Consider the following 23,682-nt stretch of genomic DNA (forward strand, 5'->3'; position numbering starts at 1 on the left):
CCTGAAATTAGGGACTGTTTAACCCTCCTCAGGTGCCTGTGCATGCAGGACCTTTCTCATTCAGCATTGCTCATTCAAGTGGCTGATACTCAGAGGTGCAGTGGCCCTGGTGCTGCATTGTGGCAGTCCTGGGTTTGGAACCTTCAAAGCTGCCTGGTGTGAATTTTAGGAGTATTTTCCCTCTTAGGATCTGAGTGTTGAGTTTATCCCTGGAGGGAAGAACAGCAGAGTTGTTCTGCAGAGCCTGGCAGGGCTGCCCTGGCTGACTCCTGGTTTACGTGCTGGTGCTGTAAATAATGTCCAAACCTTCTCCTGGCTACAGATCAGCTTTGGTGCATTGCAGGAACAAGAGCTTCTTCCCCATCCTGTCTTCGTGCTTCTCTGATGAAGCAAATTTGTAGCTTACAGTCATACTTGTAAAACTGAAGCCCAGTTACAATCTGCAACCAACTTTTATAGCTTGGTATTAAGAGGACTACATTTTGTAATATAATTAGGGTATTTTAAAATTATCTTTATATTACTGTAGATCTTAAAACTGGTGATGATTAATTTATTTTTTGTAATATAACTGATTGCATAATGTTGGAAGCTACAGAGGCTCTCATTTACAACTGTGTGCGTTAGGAAGAATCTGGAATCTCAGGGCTGTTCCCTCCCATTTGCTGGCTGCAAGACAGACTGACAAAAGCAGCTTTCTTGCCAAAGTTCTACTGAGATTCTGCACCTCCCATTCCCAGTGAACCTGGAGTGGCCTTTGGCTTCCATGCTGGAACACACCCTGTGAGTCAAGTCAACGACTGGAAAAAGCCTCTCAGGTTCCTTCTTTCCCAGTGCACAAGTCTCATATCAGGTCACAGAAAGGGTGGGAAGGTGAAAGGGAAGGGTCAGCAGACCTGGGAGCTCTGGAGAGCCACCAGCAGGAGTGGCAGTTCCAGCCTGGTGGCACTGACAGCAGCCTCAAGGCAGCCTCCATCCGCAGCCTCTCCCTGCTGCTCCGATTCCCAGGGTGGGATCTGTCGGATCAGCTGCACCATGGCAGAGCCAGGGATGTGTATTTGTAACCAGCAGCTGCCCCCAGAGCCAGCTGTGTGACTTTCCCTCTCCACTGTGAGTCTGGACATGTCCAGGGTCGTGCCTTCAGGGCTGTGGTTTCCTCTGAGGTAGCTGGGTTTGTTGCTTTGCCTGATGTTCATTTATTCCCTCCTTGCTGAGTGTCTACAGGTTTCTTAGGGGCTGCTTTCTTTCTGGCTGGATTTTCTAGGTAGAGAGGACCTTAAAAGATACTTACAAAATGCAACTGTTTTGCTTGTAGCATTTAAATCTGTAGCAGATTATCAACTGAAGGCTGTATTGAATAATTTTAGATCTTACTTGTCTGAATTTCACTGATGTGCTTTTCAGGTTTCCAGTATATCTGCCTGATGTCCTTTGACCTTTCTAGCAAATCAGAAATAGAATTGCACAGGCAGTTCTACTCAGCAAGCAGTGTGTTTATAAAGCTGCAGTGTAGATGGATGTGTCTTAGTTAAAACATCAGTCTTCCTATAGGACTAATTGGCCTGCTGCCAGTCCTTGAAGAATGAAGCTGTTCCAATGTGTAATCAAGTAGCTCCTGTGGGCCCCCAACTGCTGCCTTAATGCAGCCCTACCTGCCACCGTGCCGAGATGGCTTTCATTCCCAGCCAAGCAGAACAATCCCCCTTTGGAGAAGAGCAGCTTTGGAGTAGAAATGTATTTGAGCTTTCTCCAGCCTTGGGGGAAGGGAATCCGCACACTCTAAACAAATGGAGGTTCTTATATCAATTGTTTGTGCCTTAATTATTGCAAAGGGTAATTAAGGAATCCCACAGGGGCTTGGGCTGTAAAGCATTGAAGGACTTCATCGTTCACTCTGTGCTGGCAGGCTCAAGATTTGTGATGACAAGGCACTCTTCTCTGATCTTAGAGGATTTAACCTAGGCTTTATGAAGCCCATGATAACTAGGTGTCACATGCCAGGCACTTCTGGAGTCTGTGCACGTCCATATTTCATTGCAGACAAAATTAAAAGACACTGGTGCATAATCCAAGTTAGTTGACCCCAACCTCTGCTGGCTCTGGGCAGCAATGCTGTGCAGGAAATGCACTGAGATCATCACCTGACCCCTGGTCCTTGGCTTTAGGGCGACCTTCTGCTATTATTAATGATCTAGTAAGGTTGCAATGGGACCATGGAAGGGCTAGCTGGCAATACTTTTCAGAGTTTCTGTGGCTGCCCTATTCAAAAAGCAAGTTGTTAACTACTAACTTCCCATCTCTTGCTCTTGGGCCCAAAGAGCAAGCCACATGCATAAACAGCATAAGAACAGGGACTAAAGGAGTTGACTAAAATCCAGCTGTGCCCTGTGGCAAGATCAGCTTTACTCACATCACTCTTGATAGATCTTTGCCCAACCTTGCTTAAGTATTTCCATTGTCTTCTACAAATTTTCCTATTCCACTCTCCGAGATATTAACAGAAGTAATGGAACTAAACCTAGAACAGCTCTTCAGAATATACACTCAAAATGTGCTTCCAATGTGACAAAGATTTCCTATTAAATATTCTGTTGCATAGTTTTTCAGCCTCTTGCATCCACTGCTGAGTTACTTGAAGATCAAATTTCTGAGCTTGCCTGTAAGAATGTCTCATGAGTCAGAGTCAAAAGACTTGCTTAAAACAAGCCATGACAACTGTTGTTTCTCCTCTATCCCTGAGCCTGTAATCCTGTCATGGAAAGAATAGAGCTTGGTTTGACATCATCTGTTCCCAGTAGCTGTATGTTTGTGCTTGCTGATTTTCTTGTTATCTTCTGTGGCTTTACAAGTGGTTTCATTCTTTTGTTTTGGTACCTGTGCAGAAGCTGAAATTTATTTGCCAGACAGTAATTTCCCAGCTCTTCATCTCCTGCTTTCTGTTGGGTGCTGTGCTGGTCTTCTGCCAGAACTCTGGCCCTTCCCTGTCCCTTAGGAACCCTCAAAAACAACTGCTAACAACTCCTGAGATTGTTTCCAAAGTACCTGAGGGTAAATGGTATCAAAGCCAGCTGAGTGGAAAAGCCTGTAAAAAATAGAATAAAATAAGACTTCCAAATCAAAACTTGTCCTCTATTGTCACATGTGGCAGCTGTGACAGTGTTGGCTCCTGGGCTGTCTGCCTAACTCCAAGACAGGTTGGGGTGGGTGTCACTGTGCTGGCTGTTTCTCTGTGCCTCTAACAAAGAGTTTTACTATTATTTCCCTTAAGATTATGCCTACAAACAGCAGAATGCCCTTATTTTAGAGATTATGAATATGTAAAGAGACAATAGTTGCTCTGAAGAGTGTGTATCTATAAAGAGAAGAGAGGAAAAATAATACAACATACACGCAGGAGTGGGAAACTGCATGGACAGGGAGAAATGGACAAGCTGGGTAGAGACTTTGGTTTAAGTGATTTTATTTTAATTTTTTTTAAGTGCAATTTTTACTACCTGCAGTTGCTCAAATGAGTTGAATACCTGACTGTTACATTTGACAGGGAAAAAGAAGTGTATTTTGTCAGCTAAGACAAAGCTCCTACACATACAAGTCTGTAACAAAGATGCCCAATGTGTTTTTTAGGATGCATTTCCAAGTCCCACCTGGCTATCAGTCACCCAGCATGCCTTGTATAAATTTGTGATTTCACTAAGAGACACAAAATCTGATCAGAATGAAATTGTTTGTTCACCAAGTTTTGCTACATTTTTAGTGGGGTGTGGTGTAAAATTAACCTGTTCTAGCTTGGGAATATCTATCTTTACCAACGTAGCTGCTTCCATAAGCAAATTTATAGTAGAAATTCACTCAAGTCTTCCCAAATCATTTGGTTATTCTCTCATTAACTCCACTGGGTGCCGGGATAAGCCCCCAAAGGCTCAGGCAGCAATTTGAGGTGAGGTAAAAGCTCTGCTCTGTGAGCTCGCATGCATTTGCCCATTCCTCTGAGTGCAGCTGCAGGAGTGTTTAATGCTGCATGTCAGAATGTACTTCCAAACTGCCTTGGAGTTTAGTAAAAATCCATTAAGCACTAAGTTTTCCTCTTTCTTGAAAGTGAAATCAGCTTAGCCTAGATATGTACTGAAAGGTGAACGGTCTCTTAATGTGTGCATGGGCACCCAGGCTCAGTGGGTGAGAAGCAGCTCCAACTTTGTGTTGCTGTGGCTTGTAAGGCTATGCAGAACTGGGAGGGAAAATATGTGCTCTGAACCTGGGCCAAAGCTGACTTAAAGACTTTAAAACTCTGAGTTGCTCTGAAATAAAACAATTGGGACATTAGTCATATGGAGACAGGGCTGCTCGTTGCAGTGTGTCACAAGATGGACTGAGCCAAGTGGTGCACATGACACAAACACCTCCACAGTTTCTGCCTCAGGCTTTTAGAAGATTAGGGCATTGAACAATGAAGAAAAGGTAAACAAGGATGGGATTTGGGTGGAAAAATTCTTTCTTAGTGTAGGAGAAAGGAAGATGCCCAATGGGTTCTCAAAGCCATTCCCTTGTTTTCAGTACCTGTGTTTCCCACAGAAGGTCCCTCTTCTGGAACTTTCCTCAGGCAGTTGAGTTAATGAGGGAAACAGTGTGGCCAGAAGAATCCACGAGGTGGGACTGAGCAGTGGATTTGCAGAGCTGTGTGGGCAAGGGCAAAACCTCACCTGGGTTTCTGAGGTGTGAAGGACAGCCAGAGAACAAAAGCACGGAAAAAGCTGGAGATGGGAGGTTTTGGACAGCTGTCTACCTTCCTTCTAAGTTCCCTGTGTAGCCATGTGTTTCAGATGTTCATGGGCCAGGCTGATCCTTGTGACTCCAGCTTGTCTCTGAACCATGAAGACCTTTTTGGGTGGACTCTCCAAAGAGCTCTTCAAAGCCGTGAGTGTCATGAGCCCAGGGCTGAAGGCACTGACTGGGCAGTGACCTTTGCTGTTCTGGCTGTGTGAGTCTGGCACAAATGTGGAATCACACACATAAAAGGGACTGAATCAGAATTTAATCAACACTTTTATTCTGTTCTCCAACTTGTGCTCATTGTTTTGTATCTGAGTATGCTGAAGCCTGGAGTGATTGAGGGGGCTTGCTGTCATCGCAACTCAGCCTGCTCTTCATGCTGAGCACTTTGTGTTTCTCTGCCTGGAAAATTTCAAATAAAATGTCAGTCTGTGCATCTCATTAATCTGCTAACTACTAAGTTAAAGGTCTAAGTGTGTTTAAAAATGTAACATAGGTTTTAAGTTCAAGGATACAGATAAGGTTAGAATCCTTTCCTCTGCTCCATCCATCCATCCTGTCTGCCAGTCATCTCACTCTTGTGCAGTTTGAATCCAAATGAGTCTGATGCAGAAGGGCCAGGATGGAACACTGGGTTAGCTTCAAAGCAGAAAGGAAAGTAGTTGAAGCAAAATCAATACTTTTGAAAGACAAAAGAGTTACAAAGCCTTTTTCCTTGAATACATCTGTCCATGTGTCACAAGAAACCACCACTACCTTTGATGTTCATTTGGCAGCATTTGCAGCTGAGCCTTCAGCCTGTGTCAGTCTAAGAGACACTGAACTCCATCTTCTCCTCAAGAAGAGGGTCATTGGGTCAGACCAGGGAGTGGCTTTGAATGAAAAGCCATCCTAGGCCGCGCTGGGAATGGCCATGGGGTCCCTTGGGAAGCTGTTTTAGCTGCCTTCTACACACAACATGTGTCATTTCAGTTCCTCAAGCACTAAAAGACCCATGTATTTTCTTTTTGATAATGTTGTGTTTATAGATTCATGTGTGTGTGTTTGTGTTCGCTCCATGTTATTATTTACAGCTAACTCTATCCCCTACTATTTCCTTCTCCCTCTTTTGTTATATTGGATGCCATATTTCCATGCCATATGCCACTTAAGCTGCACCTTTATGTGTACAAAATGTGTACCTAATTTGCATGCACAGTTACTACCATTGTAGACACAGGCACGGAGTGAGTAGGCATATTTGCATGCAATTATCTGATTTGCTTGTCCAATTGTGGTGATTTGCATATGCAGATTGTGTGCACAGTTGTACATTTACATTTTTTAAAAACTGGCCTCAATGGTTTATTAAAATAGCTTTAAGCTTCCTCTTATAAAATATTGAAGATCCTAGAACCCCTCTGGCTTTGCAGTGTTATATTCCCTCAGTAAATGATCTCCACATTTTTATATTCTCTCTTGTCCAGTACTCAAGAGAGATTTAGTCTGCAGATTTATACATCCATTATTTCAAGGTATATTTGATCTTCTCCATATGCCTCTGTTAATCCACCTTAGCTGTAAGTAAAGAAAAAAAATACCCTTGCTTAACTTTCAGAGGATATTCCGCCTCTCTGAGCCTGTGTTCTCCATTTAAACACAGATTTTTTCAATGTATTAATTTTGATGGAACTGAAAAGATTCTTTTCCTAATAGGGAATTCATCAGTTGCTATGGGTAAATCCAAGACTGTAATGTGTGCTCTGGCACCACTTTAGCGTGAAGGGACCAAATGTGTCTTTGAAAACATCTAAAAGTTTTTTGTGAGAACATTTTGAGTAAGAGGAAAGTTGCCAGTTTGGTTCCTGTGCCTTAAGTTGTTTCAGATGTGAAATTTACTTTACCATGATTTCTCAATCATAATTCCAACACCACAGGGCTTAACTTCTCCCACCTGTATGACCAGTAAAATTCTGATCACTTCACTAACTGCAGCACAGCTCTAGCTTGGAATAAATGGTCCTTTAGTGCTTGGTGCTGCACAAACTTCCAGTGTCTGTGCAGCCCATACTGATGAACAATTCAGCTGGGCAATCTGCAGTTCTGTCAGGCCACATTGAAGCTTCTGACAGTGCCTGGGCTTTAGACAATTCATTTTTAGACCAATGCATTTGTCTCAAATTCTCTCAGGGTTTAAAATATGCTCTACAGAGTTTACATCTCATACTTACATGTTAGTAAGTCCAGGTTGTTATTAAAGCCTCATACAAAAAATATAAATACTGCTTACAAGGGACTAAATTAGCCTTCAAGTAAGAGGATGAACCCTCTCTAATTTTGTGCACTCAGGTCATTCTGCAAATGTTCAGGAAATGGTTGAACAACGTTATTGTCTTGCTCCAGCATTTAGTCAAAGACTCTTTGGCTTAACCTGGCTCTTCCAGAATATCTTGAAGAGAGAACTCAAGTGCTAGGAATTGGAATGCTGTGCTGAGAGAGTGAGAAAACATAGGAGCAGCCTCTCAGGCCCCACTGTGCACATCCACTGAGCAGAGCTGTTCCAGCAGAGGCTTGGAAAAAGTTTCTTGGTTTCAATTCCTTCCTCCTCTTTGATTTGCTTTGAAAGCACATTCCTGCCCCGGCCTAAAATGCTAACACAGACACAGCCAGCATTATTCCTTGCTGCTGTCTCCCCTCTGCAGGCTTTTAACAGGCTCTTCCTTAGCAGGGAATTCAGAGTCTGCTATGCAGGCAGCTGTTCCAAAGGGCTGGGAGCAGCAGCTGCCTCTGCCTAAGCGGCATCTTTATCCTTGTGGAGCATCAGGATGCTGACACACCGTGGGTGCTGCTGATCAGGGGCTCCTGAGGGAGCAGGAGCTTTGTTTTTGCCATGTTTTTGCTGAAGGAACAGATTCCCTTCCGTGCTCCCAGGCTGGGAGCAGCACCATTGCTCTGCAGCCACGTGTTCTCCTCCATTCCACCTGACAGCCTGTGCCAAGTGGGACTTAGTTTGCCTTTCATGTGTCACATAGCTTTAAAGTTCATTAAAATAAAATTTGAGGGTTTTTTAATGCCCAAAATATAGTTTTTAAAGGCTAGTCAGAAATTACCTGGAAATATCCCTCTCTGTGCAGGAAATTGTATATAATTATAGCACATTACTGCCAGTCTGTGCCTGCCACTGTGTGTTACTCAGTCCCAGTTTATTTTGGGTTAGGAGGCAGGTTTCATTTTATTGTAACTCTGCTTCCAAAACATCCAGGACCCCTAAATCTCTGCAGGCTGCAACTACAGCAGAATTTTGATCATGTTTTACTTTTAGGCCTCTCTCCCGGTACTTTGCACTTTGAACAATCATCTTTAAGCAAGTGACTGCAATTCCCATGGATTTATCCTTAGGAAATGTACCAAGAATCCCCTGGCATCAGAATTAATCATACTGAATACAGAAAAATACATTTAAACCCAGCTCCAGCAGGGAACCTACTTTGGGATAAATTATGAATTCTAGTTTACCCAACATTCTGCTTTGCAATCCCTGCTGCACCCCTAAATATGAAACAGGCTATAAAAGTAACAATGACTTTTATTGTCCAAGGTGAGAGAAAAGCCAAAAAAAAAAAAAGCCCAACCCAAAACCTAAATGGAAAGATTCAATCAGAATAGTATTTTATTCAATCAGAATAGTATTTTATAATCAGCAAAGGAGGTTTAAGGACCATGTCATATGTAAAGAAATGTGAAAGTTCAAGAATTGTGAAAACTTGAGATTGAACATTTCCAACTGCAGGGGGATTGCAGTCATGATCTGAGCCTGTTCTGTAATGCAATAATAATGCACACAAACACAAAGCAGTTCTACAATTTCAAATGAACACAAGATTTTAAAAATGGTCTTTATTCCCTTGAAAAGATAAAGCAATTCTTTGCTCAGTATAGCAACAGCAAAAGTGTCTCAGGTATGAGATGTTAAAAAAAATACAGTGAGAAAATGGATCTTTTATCTAAGTGGAAGGAGATAGAGAGGCTACATTGACCTAAATAATGGAAAGGTTTGGAACTATGAGGCAATGGATAAAAACTGATTCAGGTAAATTCCTCACATGTTCAAAGTCTGAGAGTGCAAAACCTGTAATTTGAAGAATGTATTTAAAAGGCCTGGAATGGGTGATTAAGAGGGGCTGTTTGAAGTCTGGAAGTGCCACTTTCTGACAGCAGTAGGCCTGGAATTCACATGGCCCAGGGAAAATAAGGATTGTTATAGGACACAGGCATAAAGTGGTACAAACAGGTGAATATTTGTCATGAAGTCTTGAGGGCTTGAAGTTAGAATGAAGTGATTCAAAGTGTTTGACCACAAGGCAGTAAGATGTGCTGCTTTTCAGTGGGAGCAGTGAGGGTTAAATGTCTAACTTGTTGAGCTGGAAAAGGGATTTTCTGATGTAGTTGTCTCTTGTGGGTCTGTGCTGTTGAATATCTCCACCAGCAATCTGGAGGCTGGGGATGGCTCACACTGGGAGTGGGGCAGCACCCAGGCAGGCTTCCCAGAGGGGCAGGGAAATCTCCACCCTTCAGGTTTGTCTCAACTCAGCTGAAGAGAGCCCTGAGCTGGCTTGGAGCCTGACTGGGGCAAATGGGCCTGCAGAGAGCCCCTCCTGGATCTTCTGGCATTTTATGACTTTGTGGTTCCCCCTTTGGCTGCATGTGCTGTTTGTCTGAGCCTCCATCCCTGTGCCCACGTGCTGCTTGGGGGAGAGGGTGGCTGGCTGGCTCCTGGCTAGTGTGGGTACCTCTGCTGGGGAGGATGGGCTAAATCTGCATCATCTCTTGTTGGAACAGAGACTTCTTGTTCTGGAACAACACTTTAAAAAGCTCTGTGTTTTCCTTTCCTTTGGAAAACCTTTTCTCTCCCTTCCACAGCTTGGGGGTCAAATCTCTCCTTTCTGTAACTCCACCAAGGCTGATTTGGCCAGTGTTTTTCCCTATTTCTCAGCCAAAGACCCAATTAAAAGAGGTCTTGACAAATCACTGCAAAGGGAGTTCTTTCCTCTCCAAATGCTCTCCATGGGCTAAATCTTTTATGTGAGCTGCAGTCTTTTGACAGCCCATGGGAAGCTGGTGGCAAACACATCTGATGTCTCTTCCCAGTCAGAAGACCTTATTTCAGCAGGAAATATCTGGACCTGCTTCTCCTTGCTACAGTTCCCAGATATCCCCTTGTGGGTACCTCAGCAGCCATTACATGGAGCCAGTCCTGAAAGCAGACAGTTTTTCCTTTTTTATAATGGGAGAGTTCATTTCTGCTGAGAATACAGTTTTTACCAGACTGCCTGCAGGACAATACAATAAAAGATTTATCCTTAATAGCATTTCACTGAAGTTTCACCACAGGAGACAGGGTTTTTTGTTGTGCCTTTTTTTATTATTATTTTCTCCTTCAGTTGCTATGAAAGTCTCTGCTCTTAGCTTTTTTTTTTTCCAGAGCATAATCCCTAGATGTCCTCTGCCACCTCTCAATTGAATTTTTCTCTTTTCTTCGATCTTTTCTCATCTCTGACACATTTCTCTCCCTTTTTGTTTTGCTTCTCTTCTTCTATTATGTAGTCAGTAGAAATTAGAAAAGAAACTGGTTGTGAGCACAGTAACTCTGAAGTTGGACAAGGTACCAGTAGCAAAACTAATGTGAAATAGGAACTAGGCTTTGCTCAGCTGCACCTTCATGTTTGCTTTTCTCCCTAAGTCTCTGTTAGGCACATTCTGCTCCTTCCCAAGCTGTGACTCCATGACTCCTCTTCTCCTGCCCTCCCTCCAGGGCTCAGCGGAGCCCCAGGTGCACACCCACCCTCCTGCCTGCTCCAGGGTCTGGCCAGGAAAGGGGCAGCACTCTGCACTCCCAGAGCTTGTCCCAGCAGGGGCAGCACCCTGCAGAGGGCAGACAGGGATGGGATTCTCTCTGAGGTGCCCTCTCTTCCCCACCAGCTCAGCCAGCTGATGGAGGCACTGAGTGCCAAGTGGTTTAATGGGAGAGCACAATCCTGAATCAGTGAGATCATTGACAATTGCCTGGAGAAGGGTCCAGAGTCCTTCTGGAGTCATCTGGAGGTCCAGGGATGTCCAGTATGTGCCTTCTGACTTGGCTGGAGGGAGAGTTGAGGTGATATTCCATCTCATGCCAGTCAAACCTTGTCTGCCTCTTGTTTCCTGCTACTAAATAAGTAGAATGGTGCCTTCTTTCTTCCTAGAGTGCTGCAGAAGTCAGGGTTGTAAAGAGCTTCTGGAGCAGCATGTCTCATAATTAATTGTTATCCTAAGCTTCCTCAGGTGCCTGACTGCTTGAATATCTAAGAATTTATGGGCATTTGGTAACGTCTGAAAATGAAAAGTCTCTTTAATATGCTTATGATAAGTATTTGCACTATTTTAGAAAGCTATTTTCATTCCACTCAGACATTTGTTAAATAACTTTTTAGAACTTCAACATTTACTGCTCATTTTATATGTGCAATAAATCAATCAGATTTAACAAAGGAAAGAACCTGATTTGCCCACAGCCCTGTCTGAGCACAGAGGTGCCATTTTGCAATCTAATGAAGCTTTCAGCTAAAGAAATGAAAGGTGGGGGGGAGACTTTGATGCTTAATAAAAATGATTCAGCATCCTCATAACTTTGACAAGTAGTGTGACTTACAAACCTTCCAGCAGAGCGGTGTAACAACAGAGTAGGAACTTGCAAGTCTAGACTACAGAAGATACCAACACTAATGCATCCTCCCCAAGTCCAAAAGAGCTTTGGGAAAGGGAAGGGCCCCAAGCAAAGCAATTATCATAAACAGGATATAGTGCTATGAAGAAAATCCATGCTGTGGGTTTGGAGTCATGGCAAGAAAAGATATCTACATGCACTCAGCTTTCAGTATTCACCCTTGTTTAAATTACTAAGGAGATACTCAGATTGCAGACTTTTAAAGAAAGGGGCTACCATTCTGTGTTCGTATGTGCCTGGCACAAAAATGGGATAGTCCAGCATGAAATGGGCTGATAATGACATATTCTGTACTGAATAAGCCACTGTGAGTGGGGAGCCCTGGCACAGCGTGCCCAGAGCAGCTGTGGCTGCCCCTGGATCCCTGGAAGTGTCCAAGGCCAGGCTGGATGGGGCTTGGAGCACCCTGGGACAGTGGGAAGAGCCCCTGCACAGGGCAGGGAGTGGAAAAAGATGATTTTTAAGGTCCCTTCTAACCCAGGCCACTCTAGGATTCTGTGATCTTCAGAATGCTCAGCACTACACGTGGCTCTAATGTGGTCACAATCTTTTCTTACACATTGCTCAAGTCCCTACTGTTTCTAAAACACTGCATTGTTTTTCCTTATATTTTCCTTGACTTCATAGTTAATCATAGTACAGAGTTTAAACAGGGATTTATATATACAAAAAAAAAGAAGGATTCCTTAACACCTCTATAAATCATCCATCCTTCACAGTCTGGGGTTATTACCAGATGGGTATCTGTTGAGGCCTGTCTGAAGAGACTCTCTGTGACTTTGATGTATTTTTCCTACGCTGCTAACAAATGGGTCACAGCCCAGTTATGTGATTATACAACATGTTTACAGCTCCTGCCATACTGAAGATGCACAGAATATTGCTTGGCAGGAGGCAAGACATGCATCTTGTATCATATAAGAAGTTCTGCCTCTCTCCCTTCCATCCCTTTATATACACAAGGAACCTCACAGGGACAAAACTTCCTTGCTGTCATATTTGGGAATGGTGGGGCTGAGTCTCACTAACACAAAGTCTCACAATCTTTAATGTGCTTTCCAGCTCAGCAACAAAAAAGCATTAAAACTGTACTGCATGAAGGCTTCTGTCTTATGAAGTATCATCATCCAAACACTTTAAGCAGTATTCTATAACATAGTCTACCATAAGTTCAATTTTTACTCAATCACTTGAAATGCACTTAGGAAAATTGCTCTTTTGCTGTTTTCACAACAGCTCTGGAAGTCAGCCTCTGGTTTAATGATAACTGCTTTAATCACAGTTTGGCTTGTTTCATTTTGACAGCATTGATGTAACAAACTATTTATTTTCTGTATGTTAAATATACTATCACTGCAGCTACCAGATTTTTTTTCCTGGTGCACTAAATGCAGACGACAAGGTTTGCATCTCATTAAGGTAATTTGTGTGTGCATAATTTTCAGTAAACACAGTGCATGAAATCACGGATCTTCTCTACCAAAAGTGTCATCTGAAACTATTTGTGCTTGGTTTAGTAACGGAAGTGATTTTTCAAGTCCCACTATATATAGCAAACCATGTGCTTTCTCCAACAGGAGAGCTGGGCTGCAAAGCGAACGCAGCATCCTCGAGCAGGAGTTGCATTTAAAAATATTGTTACACCATTAGGCTGAGCAAGATCCTCTCATCTGCCCTGAATGGCCAGGTTCAGATTCTGCAGCATGTGCAGGAGGGAAGGATGTTTGTTCCTTCACTGAGAGCCAGGGGACGGGGGAATTCTGCCACTAATTTGTTCTGATCCTGCTGCCTCATTAGGGCAGTCTGTAAGAGATGGGAAATGTGTCCTATGGCAGTGAACTTTCTGCATGGAGCTGTTAACGCAGTAAATAGCTCAGGAGGAGGGAGGGAGACAGCTGGAGCACATTGTGTTTCATAAAGCCTATACCGGGACCTTGAGTCTTCATTTAACCCATCACTGAGGTGACAAATATCCACTGCTTTGCTGCTGGGTGATGCTGCTGCTGCTTGCCTGTTAATTTATCTGTTTTCAGGCTGTCTAGACATTGTTTGGGTCAAAAAGTGCTGTCTCTCCCCTGCCGTGGGATTTGCCTGCTCAGCTCTTGCTGCAGGCTGCTGTGCCAAACGGGCTTTCCAGAAGAATGCTCCCTCTGTCTGGATGGCTTATTAGCAGGACTCCAAATGGATGGAGAGGGTTTCAATCAGGCTAAGGCTTCCTACAGATAAAGTTTATTTTAACTTCTTCTCTCTAAAAATACACTGGCGGGGATAAATAATTCAAATACTTTGGGTTTTTTCCCCCCCTTGTGATTAAAAATCTGCCTAAAAGTGTCCTTGAAATGTTCTGTTAAGAGGTTCAGGCAGGTTTTGGATGGTCCAACCCCAGACTAAACTAAATGCCAATGTGGGGCCCATGCTGAGCCTTTGCTGGGGTGGTTCTGACATGGTGCGAACCCCTTGCTTTGCTGCCAAATAAGTATTAAAAAGTACTTTCAAAATCATACTTCAAGTTAAGTAAAGCTACTGCTGAATACCTCAGTGTCCATGTATTTCTTGGAAACACTTTTAGAGATGTTGTCTTTTGGGGAACTCAACTGCAAGGACGTTTTTATGTGGAAAAAAATCTTCCAGCTCCCTTACCCAAACTGTAGCCATGAGGTTCTCAGTCTGATTCAGTAGGAGATAACCAGAGTTTTCATAAAGGCAAGAATCCTCTTCACTATAAAATAGTGTTGTATTGCATTCTATATTCAATATCACCATTGATTTCCTAATGTCACAATATTGTCTTATCTAGGACTTCATGAAAAATCTTTTTTTGGACAGAAAAATGGGGTTTGGAGGGTTTGGATTAATTGAAATATTTTGGAGGGACTGCAAGGACTATGAGAATCTTTTTTTGATCTTTGAAGAAGTCTCCCAAACCAAGGCACACAATGGGAACTGTGTGGTGGGAGCTTTAGGTCCCATGTTTCCTGTTCCCTTTTCATTGCATCAGTCAGCCTGACTTTATCTTCCAAGAATTATGGTTTCCTCACACCACGTGGAACTCACCACTTCTTATTGCTCCAACACAGAGCATAGGAAAGGTCACCCAGCTAGGGGATCTGTAGGGAAAGATGGGATAGGCATCTGTGTTAGGGTCCATTATTTATGTGTGTATGCTGCTGTGTGTTCAGCAGAAATACTTAGAATTTTTCTTCTCTTTTTGTGCCATAAATTCACATTTATGCATAAATACTTCTGATAGATGAAAAAATTTGAGGAAAAGAAATCTACTCTCACTGGAAAAAAATCCTTCCACCCTCTTTCCTGGTTTACAGGTGAGCACATGGACTATGCCTGCTTTCTTTATGCCTGGAGATCCCTTCTGAGCTGCCAAAATTCTGCCAGATGTCCCTAACTCTGCCATAGGTCCCTAATTCTGCTACAGGTCCCATAGAGGTAGGGGTATGTTGTTACTGAAGAGAAACCCCCCAGGATTTTCAGCTGATTTTTGGAGGACAGGTCCCAGTTTTCTCCCATCTGTAAACTCCCCCCAGCTCTTTGTGCAGAGCACTGTGAGCAATTCTTTGCTGGCCAATCTCTCACTGGACAAGAGCTCCTGACCCTGGAACAGGCTCCATCGAGGTGGAGCTGGGGCAGCCTGCACTGGCCCCAGCAAGGTCCTGGCTCTTGGCCACCTGGAGAGCTCCAGCCCCAGGCCCTCGGCTGACCAGAGTTCAGGCAAGTGTGCCCAGGCTCCAGCAATCAACTCCCAGAACCCAGCTCTGAGCAATTGTTGCTCCAGGCTTTTATCCTCCACTTGCTGGCAGTGCTCAGTGCCTTTTGCTAGGAAGGTGCTGGAGGGAGCAGTGGGAGCAGCATCCCTTTGGAGGAACAGAAATTCCTGCCCATGTCCACCCCAGCTGCCTTTAAGTCACTCTCACTGTGAGATTCTCAGCTTCACAGCTCACAAAGCAAGGACTACAGAGAATCGTTGTTCTAAATTTTCTCCTCCCCCCCCACATTGGAATTTACAACAAAATGTCATGGAAATACAAGTTTTGTTAAAGCTGACTACTACAAAGCTGAAATTTTAGGCTAAGTTAGACCAGAAAGAGTTTCTTTCTTTTTTTCCATGACTAATTCTGTATTTTTTCATAGAATTTGCATAGTTTTTCTATAATTGCTGCAATCGTGGTGATTTTAATGGAAGCACCTTCCAAAATACAAACTAAATAGAGAGGTACTTTCTCTGATTTACCTGTTGATCTACAACTAAAGGATTTTCCCACTATCCTATTTACTCTAAATGAGTGGGCTCAAGAACAAAAGTTGCCCTAATCTTCCAGATGATGGTATAAGGTTATTATTCCCAGGATTTCAAAGCTCCTCATACAACATCTGAGCTGTGAGCTCTGTAACTGAATGGTGTCTCCCAATCAGGCAGGGAATGAAGTGAGGTTTAAGGAGAGGAAATTGTGGGGGTGGGAGGGATGCTCAGAAAAATTAAGGGTGCCAGTATCTTTTCAACCCACCTATGTCTCTGACCCTCTGCCATATCATTTGCCTGTCTCTTGCTTAAGGCATCTTCCAGAATCCTATTCCTGACTGCATTAAAAATCTCATCCTTCTCTTCCCCTTCACTCCCCAGGCCAAGATGTGCCTCTGGCATTGTCTGAGCCTGCAGAGCACTCCCAGCTCAGCATTGCTGGGGAGCCACCTGGGCAGCACTGCTGGCTTGGTTTCATGTCAGAGAACTCTTGCTGTGCTCAGGGCTGATCTACTGCAGTCATGATTTTAATGACCTTCCTCTCTCTAAATCAGATGCTAAGGGCAAAGGAGTGCATTGCACTTCTCCCATTTGTAATTAGCCAGCAGCAAACCAAAGGCAGGCAGTGTTTTCCTGTTGCCTTGGCAGAGACTGGGAGGTTCAGCCCTGCTCACTTTTGGGGGCATCCAGCTGAGCACTGGCCCCTGAGCTCACCTCCAGCTCTGCCAGGGATCTGTGGTGGGTTTGGGACAGCCTCCCTCTGTGTGAGGAAGGCAGCCAGAAGTCAGGCAGCAGAGGAGGAGGTGGAAGAAGTGGGTTCAGTCCCTCGGCCTGCCAGGGACTTCCCGCCTGAGCGTCCTCCAGACGCTTTATCCTCCTGTGTTTCAGTTCTCTGTCTCTAAGCCAGGGCAAACAGTGATTTCATACTTCTCTGTGGTGCCACGAGGAACTGTAATATCCCCTAAATTCCATGGGAGAGATGAATGGGTTGGTTTGTACACAGACCCAGCAGCTGTGAGAGCAGATACTGCCTTCAGTGCCTGCAGGATCTGGGACCAGCAACGTGTTTGTGATTGTGGGGGGCTCTGGAGATGGGGTGTGCTTGGGGCTGTGTTTGGGGATGTGTTTGGGGCCTGTAGCTGCTGCTGGGTCACACATTACAGAACACAAGGTTGTGCTTCTCAGGCATAACAGCAAGTGATTCCTGTTAGTCTGCTGTGATTCCTTGGGCAGTCCAGGAGTGTGGGCAGACATTCCTTGGTTCAGCCCTGCAAGGTGGACATCACTTGGATGGCAGTGTTGATAATGGACAGCACTAGATGTGGACTCACCACTTCTTACTTTAGGGGCATTTGAACTTGTACAGGATATTCCAGATCATTCTGTGGGGCAGTTTTCAGTTTGATAGGTACATTACATTCCTTTTAAAAAAATAAAATATCTATTGATGGCACCCAAGAAGTTATTTCCCCCCTTACCTCAAGGCTCAGAGGCAGTCAGATTGAGAGCTGCTGATCTCAGCTCAGCAGGTGATTTTGTTTGATTCATCCTGTGCTGTTTTGTCTGCTCAGGTTCCTGACAGCTGCTGTCTAGCACACAGACAGCTTCATCACTGTACCTGTGGGAGGGACACTTGATGCCAAACTTCCCTCCTGGAAGAAGCACCTTTCATCTCTGCTGGGCTCATTTGGAGATGGCAGCCCTCACGTGAAGAGAGCTGCCCTGCCAGCCCTCTTGTTCCTCAGCTTCTCAAAGCACTGATAGTGCCATGCTCCCCTTGTTCCTCAGCATCTCAAAGCACTGATAGTGCCATGCTCCCCTTGTTCCTCAGCATCTCAAAGCACTGATAGTGCCATTGCTCCCCTTTACACCTGAGAGGACAGAGTGAGTTAACAATTCTGTCAAAACTTAGTAAAAGCTTGGGAATGTGGGAATACACAGTAAGAAGTGTTTGATTCTCTAGCCACCATTTGAAGCTGATAGAACAAAAAAGCCTGTGGAGGCATGCAAATATTTCAGGGTGCTGGTAAAACACTGCACCCTCTGAAAGTTTGCCCTCCTCCCTTCTGGTAGTCTACTGGTCTTTCACAGATTGCAGCAGGCCTCCCTTTTACAAGCTTTACTTCCTTTTTCACTTTTTGAGATGAAGTATCCTCATTATGTCCAGACTCAAAGCGAAAGACAAATAAAGGAGATTTTGCCATCAGGGTATTTTCCTAGATGTACTTCTACTGCAGTCCCTGCTGCAGCCTCACACAAACACTCCTTTGGCTTGTGACCCTCTGATGGCCAAACACCAAACTGGAGCTCAACCTTGCTGTTGCTCTTTGCTGCTGATATTTTTGTTCCTTTGTTTATTCCATCTGAAGTCAGTTTATAGTTCAGCCCACTTCTGTTCCTGCTGGAGTTTTTGCTCCATAAACTGTATGCCTCCCAGGCTGAAAAGTCAACAGTTACTGCACTTTCATTTCCTCCTCTGAGGGTGAATCATAACCAAGCAAGGGCTGCAGGAGCAAAAACAAAAGGAGAGAGAAGTGAGGCTGTGGATCAGCTTCTCCAGGCACTGTGAGTTCCTCAGGGTGCCCTTCACTAATGCAGCCCATGACCTGAACCTGAAATAGTTTCCTTCTCAGTGGCTGGAACAAAGTGACCCTTGAAGGTTTGCTGGGTGATTCCAGGCAGATGAGCTCGAGGTTTCCAAGCAGAGCAGCCTCCCAGCACTGCCCTGGCTGCTGCTGGAATGTACCTTTTGTCCTCACCTCCAGCAGCAGCAGATGTGCTTTTGATTGCTTGTGCTTGATGATTTTGCAGGCCCTTCCAGGCCTTCTTCCATGGCTTCCAAGCCTTTCTCCATGTCCTCCAGCCATTCAGAGAGATCCAAACATGCAGCAGAACCTGAGCCCCTGGCTGGGATTGTGATGTTTGTGGGTTTCTGAACCTCCCCATTCAGAATCAGCTTCGGCACTGAATGGATGTGTATGGCCTTAGCAGGAGCTTTCCTAAAAAGGATCTTTCAAAGGCAAAACTGCCAAAGCAGGGAGGTTGTGTGACTTTATAATTTCCTTTAATATCATTTGTAGCTGTTAACTGGTTGTTTTGATAAAGTAGTTCCCCATGCCACCAGGATAGGGCTGGATTATGTGGAATATGATGAGGGCAAGACAGAATGCATGTTCAATCAACAAACATACATATGTGTGAATGTGTTTAAAGATGAATATTTGAATAGAAAATATGACTATAAGAAAAATTATTTCCATCTTCTTGAAAAAAAAGGAGTATTTTGTAATCAGCATCAGAGTTAGAAATAACTTAAAATTTATGAAAAATGCCACTAAGTGCTCCATCCAAGGGCTGCAGGCATTTCTTATGTGTTTTCACTCACAGTGTAACTGCACTGCAACCCAATTTGAGGTGAATGTCAGCCCAGAAATAATTTATACTGAGGGACTTTCAGTCTCACACTTTGGATTTTTGGGAGATGCCACCTCACTTGAACTTGCAGTTTCTCTGAGTTTTAGTCATGGCACACGTACTCACTAAACAGAGGCATCAGAATTTTGGCAGATGTTTGGGAAAAGATGTTCTGCAGTTTTGCTCATATTTGAAGCGTTTTTTGTCCTCTGTGGCTTGGTCCAATGCCCATCAGTGTTCATGGAAAACTCCAGTGGAGCTGGATGAGTTTTGCAGATCCGGTTCTGTAATGTGACGGGTTCCTTCCCTCCATGCCAGAAAGAATGGAAAGTGCTAAACAAACTGCAGGAGGTGGGTGACCCTGCTCTGTGCCAGCCCCCAAGTTCTGCCTTTGGAGGGACAAGATAGAAGAGAAAAGTCACCTCCCTGCAGTGGCTGAGCTCTGACCTGAACCAGCTCCTAGGCTCATGTAGACTTTTGTAAAACTGACATTTAACTCTGTGAATCACACATGGAATTTGCATCTTATGTCACAGGCACACAGTGGAATAGTGGAAAGAATATGACTCAGTTATATTCTTTTTATGAATTGAACTCTAAGACAAGATGTTTTGCATTGTTTTGTTAAGAAGTCTCTGTTCTGCTCCCTTACATTTCCTCCATCACCCACCCACTCAGAGGGACATGCACTTCCTACCCCTTGCCCTCCCACACACTCCCACCACTCCTTTCTGTGACCCTTCTTCTGGAAGTTGTTTACTGCTGCCTGTTCCCTTCAGTGTCAAGTCACTGCTGTTATTACTGTATAGTTATTATTATTTTTGTGCCAGCCACTCATCTGGACAGGAAAGCTGTAAGAAACTTAATTACTTTGTGGCCAGACATGGAGCTCTATTTCTAAAAGTAGCTTTTCTTTTTTGGATCAAGTTCATTTCCTACAGTGTCTGGTTTTATGAGTTTGTGAAAAGCTTTCAGGTTCTCAGGATCCCCATACTTTCTTCTCAAACACTCACACACAAATATAAAGAGTATATAATGATCTGGAACAATTAAATTGCTCTCACTCCCTGTCAGTCACCTACTTGGAGTCATTTGCAGTTTCACACACATACTCTACTTTCACTTCTGGGCTAAATAACTCTCTAAAATTATCTGTGTGATTATTGTGTGCTGTAGTTCAGGACCCTTCCAGCTGAAATGTTCCATAGAAAATATCACTGTTATTCTTGAAATGTAATTTCTGGCGCTTACCACCAACTATTTTAATTTTTGTATTTTTTAAGAGTAGTGCAGCAGAACTGGCAGAGATAGTGAGTAATTCCCTTGAAGCTATGTCCCCACTGATTTGATTTTTCCTTGACAGCTTATCCATCATGCTGTATGCTTATTTAGACAAATAAATAAGAGAGCTGTTATCTGCCAGCCTGGCCTGAGGGCTTTTAGCAACACCACAAAGTCTGCCGGCTTTCCTTTCAACATTCAACAAGACGATTAGGGAATCACATCATGGTAAACGTGGATCTGCATGCTTCAGTGGGAAAAGAAAAAGCTGCCCTAAAAACTGGGAATCCATGAGAAGTCCAGTGATGGTTTGCACAGTAACAAAAAGCAAATACCCTCTGAGCAGGGAGCAGGGAGGTGGCTGGAGAAAAACTTGTGTCTCATTCTGTGTGGTGCACAGGGCACTTCTGGGATTTACTGCAAGCACTGGGAGATACATTCTGATAGAACATCCTGCTCTAAAGGAAACAGATTTGGGTCAAATGAAACATTTTGTGAATTCATGTTCAGCTTAACAAGTTGTTTCATTCTTAAAATTTAAGCAAGTCAAAATGTTCCCTTTCAACATTTTAACATGAAACAGTACACCTTTCAGAAATGTACCTGGGTTTAGTTTTTAAATGCTCACAAGTGAAATGACACTTTTTACTTAAAGCTAAGTGACAGATTTTACTCAGCCTCAATGATTCTCTTCATTTCATTAAAATGGAGAGGGGGGGATTCAATTTTGAATCTACCATAAAATGTTTTCTTCCACAATTTTTCAGTATAATTTTGCAAATTTAATGCATTCACAGAAACAACCATTCCTCCACCTGCTCTCCAAGGGAAATCTCTCTCTGTCAGTAAGAATAAACCATCTCTTCCCCATTCCAGCTGCTGGAATTGTGAGGGCAGGCTGAGGGCTGGCATGAACCTGCTCCTCTTTGTGCTGTTCAGTGCCCTGAGTGACTCCCTGAGCATGGACAGGCTCAGAGCTTCTCACAGTCAGATAAGCCAGGGGAGAAGTTACAAGCAAAAGTTTGTGCTGTCCTTAAACTGGGGCTGGATTTTTAGAAATGAGACAAATAAACTCTCTCTTTGCAAAGTAAAATTTCAGAAAGGTCGACATAAAATTATGATTAGTATGAAAGTTTCATAAAGCTTTGGGTCTAGCTCTTTTGTTCCACACTGGGGCACAAATATGCTGTCCTGGTTTTCTGCACACTCTACAATTTACTGCCCAATCTATGCTGAAGGTCTCCATAGGGTGGGACAAAGGGATTCCTGTCAGTTAGGCAGGAAATCTAGGTCTGAGGCACAGCCCTGATATCCCCATGAAACTGCACAGCTATAAAAAAATCCAAGTTGGAATACAGGATGGAGCTGTGTCTGTGTCCATATGGGTGTCTGGAGAAGACCTAAGCTCATCTTGCCATCAGCGTCAGAAGGCTCTGATAAATAGTAACTTTCCAAGCATGACTTAATTTCTCCCTAGGATGGGTTGGAAAGCTGGAAAAACCTGCCTTATAAAAAATGGTCTCATCAAAGTGAAGATCTCCCCAAGTTCAAAGACCCGAAGGAGTAACAATTTGTATCTCCCCTTAGCTTTTGAAATAAATTCATTTAATTAGGGAAAGTTTAAAGTGACAGCTTTTAAAAATCACTTTTCATTCTTCTCCTGCTCTCTCTTTCAGCACCGCAGTCACACCCCAATTAAGTAACTGTACTGCTTACAATAAAGACTAATGATCCTCCACTGGCCCCAGCCTCCATTAGCAGCTTCAGAATCCCACCAGAATCCCAATTAACACATTGATTTGCTTAAAAGAAAAATAGTGATCTTTGGCTGTCCATTCCTCCAGCTGTGTGTTCCATCACCAGGTCTCCAGCAAGTCCATTGATTTCCTTAAAGTAAACCCAGCAAATGTCCATTAATTTCCCTCCCTTAACTTCAGTGTCCCACTCAGATTCTTCTTTTTGCTGGAGTTTGTTGGGATGTTTTCTCCAGGAAAGCTTTAGGACTAGCATGCTGTGTTCCTCTCCTGCTGGCCCACTGGTTCATCAAACTGATTTCAACTGACTGCTGGTGTGAGACTGAAGGGAAATGCTCAGTGAGGATGTTTAACTGCACGCTGCCAGTTCGACTTGGTGAGGCATCCAGAGAAACCAGGGAAAGAAAAGGGTCAGGAAAGCCTGGATGTTAAGGTTGTGTCCTCTACAATCACTCTCTGATAATTAGACTTGGTAATGAGGGAGCCCTCATTATGGGGAGCTATACAAGGAGCCTGGCAATGTTATTCTTGGGGCTGCTGGAGGTCAGGAGGGAGCACAGCCACAATGCTGACTTGCCCCAGCGCCCAGCGGACCAGCGGCAGTTGCTGCGTGCCCGAGGGGGCTCTGCGTAGGGACTCCTCCTGAGACAAAACAGCACAAGTTTGATGTCCAAGAAGTTTCCTGTTTCAAAGCACTCCCCATGCTGTGCAGTACACTGCAGACAGAGGTTATAAATAATTAGGAATGAGTGACCCAATTCGGATAATAGAGCTAACCTGCCTGTAAGCTCTTTCCAGCGCTCGCCGCCTGCCTGGGCTGGTGTTAGAGACTTCTTCAGGAAGTCTCCAATAGTCACCAGCCATGCAGGTGGCTCTTGAGTAAATGCCACCAGGCATCTTTTGAGATTTCACCGCCACAGATGGAAAATACCAATTTCCACTGGCCACCTACGTACCTGTTTATCACAGGCAGGCTGCAGTGGCAGGATCCTGCTCTCTGATTGCTAGCACCAATACCCACAAGACTGCTGTAGTAAAACGTGCTATAAAAACCACTGTGAAATAATAACCAAGTGATAAAATTACAAGTAGGAACACATTAAAAAAAAATCATATGCACTGCAGGAACAATGATAAAAGCCTGCCTCTCAACCTGTCTAATCTCACACGCAAACCACACCCTTGGGTATTGCCAACCAGCTGAAAGCAGAGTAGGAGCAAAGTGAAAACACATGAATGTGTGATGTGTAGCCCCATTCCAAAACCATATTACAGCTTTTCTCTTTTACTGCTTATACGAGATTTCTTGGGAATCTCCCAAGGATGTGAGATGGGAGGATGTGTTTCTCCCTGGCTGGATGTGAGAAGCAGAAGTCAGTGGGATGCACAGAGACATCTCCAGGTGTTCCACCAAGCAGGCTCAGGGCATTATTGCCAATGGCTGCATTGTGCCAGGTTACTTGTGCAGG

This window comes from Agelaius tricolor, unplaced genomic scaffold, assembly GCF_023055355.1.
Source record: "Agelaius tricolor isolate 1412-34295 unplaced genomic scaffold, bAgeTri1.0.p SCAF_23, whole genome shotgun sequence".
NCBI classification, from domain to species: Eukaryota; Metazoa; Chordata; class Aves; order Passeriformes; family Icteridae; genus Agelaius; species Agelaius tricolor.